The following is a 3671-nucleotide window of genomic DNA, read 5'->3' on the forward strand; positions in this document are numbered from 1 at the left end:
CTCTTTTTCCTCTTGAGTGGGCTACATGTTGTGCAGTGCACTCCAAGCTTCTTAGTTTTGTGAGCCATTACCAATGCTATGTGGACTCCTAGTGATGTCTAAGTCATTTAAGTTCCTATAAGTAATCTATTACCCATATTCCTGTAAGTAGCCCAAATAAACCTCTTTAATTGACCATCAAATTCAACCTCAGTAATATTGTTATTTTGGTCTATTGTCATTTCCTTATTTGAAGACATTTGTCCATGTTTTCCCAGAAATTGGGTCATATAACATTACAAAAAACAATCACGTCACTTTGTTTAAAAATTAGGTATTTTCTTTATTTACATTTCAAATCCTATCCCCTTTCCTAGTTTCCTCTCCAAAAGTCCCCTATACCCTCCCCCTGCCCTGCTCTCCAACTCAACCACTCCTGCTTCCAGGCCCTGGCATTCCCCTATACTGGGTCACATAATCTTCACCAGAACACGGGCCTCTCCTCCCAATGATGGCCCACTAGGCCATCTACTGGTACATATGCAGCTAGAGACATGAACTCTTGGGGGGATACTGGTTAGTTCATATTGTTGTTCCTCCTATAGGGTTGCAGACACTTTCAGCTCCTTGGGTACTTTCTCTAGCTTCTCCATTGGGGGCCCTGTGTTCCATCCAATAGATGACTGTGAGCATCCACTTCTGTATTGCCAGGCACTGGCATAGCCTCACAAGAGACAGCTATATCAGGGTCCTGTCAGCAAAATTTTGCTGGCATATGCAATAGTGTCTGGGTTTGGTAGCTGTTTATGGGATGGATCCCCTGGTGGGGCAGTCTCTGGATAGTCCTTCCTTCTGTCTCAGCTCCAAATGTTGTCTCTGTAACTCCCTCCATGGATATTTTGTTCCCCATTCTAAGAAGGAACAAAGTATCCACATGTTGGTCTTCCTTCTTCTTGAGTTTCACATGTTTTACAAATTGTGTCATGGGTATTCTAAGTTTCTGTGCTAATGTCCACTTATCAGTAAGTGCATATCATGCTAGTTCTTCTGTGATTGGGTCACCTCACTCAGGATGATATCCTCCAGATACATCCATTTGTCCAAGAATTTCATAAATTCATTGTTTTTAATAGCTGTGTAGTACTCCATTGTGTAAATGTACCACATTTTCTGTATCCATTCCTCCCTGTTGAGGGACATCTGGGTTCTTTCCAGCTTCTGGCTATTAAAAAGAAGGCTGCTATGAACTATAATGGAGCATGTGTCCTTATTACAAGTTGGAACATCTGGGTATATGCCCAGGAGAGGCATTGCTGAATCTTCCAGTAGTACTATATCCAATTTTCTGAGGAACCAACAGACTGATTTCCAGAGTGGTTGTACCAGCTTGAAATCTCACCAGCAATGGAGGAGTGTTCCTCTTTCTCCACATCCTCGCCAGCATCTGCTGTCACCTGAATTTTTGATCTTAGCCAATCTGACTGGTGTGAGGTGGAATCTTAGGGTTGTTTTGATTTGTATTTTGCTGATGATTAAGGATGTTGAACATTTTTTTCAAGTGCTTCTCAGCCACTCTGTATTCCTCAGTTGAGAATTCTTTGTTTAGCTCTGTACCCCATTTTTCAATGGGGTTATTTGAATTTCTGGAGTCCAGCTTCTTGAGTTTTTTGTCTATATTGGATATTAGTCCTGTATCTGATTTAGGATTGGTAAAGATCCTTTCCCATTCTGTTGGTGGCCTTTTTGTCTTATTGACAGTGTCTTTTGCCTTACAGAAGCTTTGCAATTTTATGAGGTCCCATTTGTGGATTCTTAATCTTACAAAACAAGGCATTGCTGTTCTGTTCAGGAATCTTTCCCCTGTGCCAATATCCTCAAGGTTTTTTCCCATTTTCTCCTCTATAAATTTTAGTGTCTCTGGTTTTATGTGGAGTTCCTTGACCCACTTAGACTTAAGCTTTGTTCAAGGAGATAACAATGGATCAATTCACATTCTTCTACATGATAACTTCCATTTGAGCCAGCACCATTTGTTGAAAATGCTGGCTTTTGATCACTAGATGGTTTTAGCTCCATTGTCAAAGATTAAGTGACCATAATTGTGTGGGTTCATTTCTGGGTCTTCAATTCTACTCCATTGATTTATCTGTCTGTCGCTGTACCAGTACCATGCAGTTTTTATCACAATTGCTCTGTAGTATAGCTTAGGTCAAGCATGGTAATTCCACCAGAGGTTTTTATATTGTTGAGAATAGTTTTTGCTATCCTAGGTTTTTTTGTTATTGCAGAAGAATTTGCAAATTGCCCTTTCTAACTCAGTGAAGAATTGAGTTGGAATTTTGATGGGGATTACATTAAATCTGTAGATTGCTTATATCAAAATAGCCATTTTTACTATATTAATCCTGCCAATCCAAGAGCATGGGAGTTCTTTCCATCTGAGATCTGCTTGATTTTTTTTCTTCAGAGACTTTAAGTTCTTATCAAACAGATATTGCGCTTCCTTAGTTAGAGTCACACCACGGTATTTTATACTATTTCTCACTATATGAAGATTGTTGTTCCCCAAATTTCTTTCTCAGCCTGTTTATCCTTTGTGTAGAGAAAGGCCACTGATTTGTTTGAATAAATTTTATATCCAGCTACTGACTGAAGCGGTTTATCTGGTTTAGGAGTTCTCTGGTGGACTTTTTAGGGTCACTTATATATACTATCATATCATCTGCAAATAGTGATATTTTGATTTCTTCCTTTCCAATTTGTATCCCCTTGATCTCCTTTTGTCGTTTAATTGCTCTAGCTAGGACTTCAAGTACTATATTGAATAGGTAGGGAGAAAGTGGGCAGCCTTGTCTAGTCCCTGATTTTAGTGGGATTGCTTCCAGCTTCTCTCCATTTAGTTTGATGTTGGCTACTGGTTTTCTGTAGATTGCTTTTATTATGGTATGGGCCTTGAATTTCTGATCTTTCCCAAACATTTATTATGAATAGGTGTTCGATTTTTGTCAAATGCTTTCTCAGCATCTACCAAGATGACCATGTGGTTTTTGTCCTTGAGTTTTTTATATAGTGGATTATGTTGATGGATTTCCGTATATTATACCATCCCTGCATCCCTGGGATGAAGCCTATTTGATCATGATGGATGATCGTTTTGATGTGTTCTTGGATTCAGTTTGCGAGAATTTTATTGAGTATTTTTTCATCGATATTCATAAGTGAAATTGGTCTGAAGATCTCTTTCTTTGCTGGGACTTTATGTGATTTAGGTATCAGAGTAATTGTAGCTTCATAGAATGAATTGGGTAGAGTACTTTCTCTTTCTATTGTGTGGAATAGTTTGAGGAGAATTCGAAGTAGGTCTTCTTTGAAGGTCTGATAGAACTCAGCACTAAACCCAAATGGTCCTGGGATTTTTTTGGTTGGAAGACTATTAAAGACTGCTTCTGTTTCTTTAGAGGATATGTGACTGTTTAGATCATTAATCTTATCCTGATTTAACTTTGGTACCTGGTGTCTGTCTAGAAGTTGGTCCATTTCATCCAGGTTTTTCAGTTTTGTTGAATATAGCCTTTTGTAGTAGGATCTGATGATATTTTGGATTTCCTCAGGTTCTGTTGTTATGTCTCCATTTTCATTATGGATTTTGTTTATTAGGATAATATCCCTTTATCCTCTAGTTAGTCTGGCTA

Source organism: Mus pahari, chromosome 13 (genome assembly GCF_900095145.1).
Source record: "Mus pahari chromosome 13, PAHARI_EIJ_v1.1, whole genome shotgun sequence".
Taxonomy (NCBI): Eukaryota; Metazoa; Chordata; class Mammalia; order Rodentia; family Muridae; genus Mus; species Mus pahari.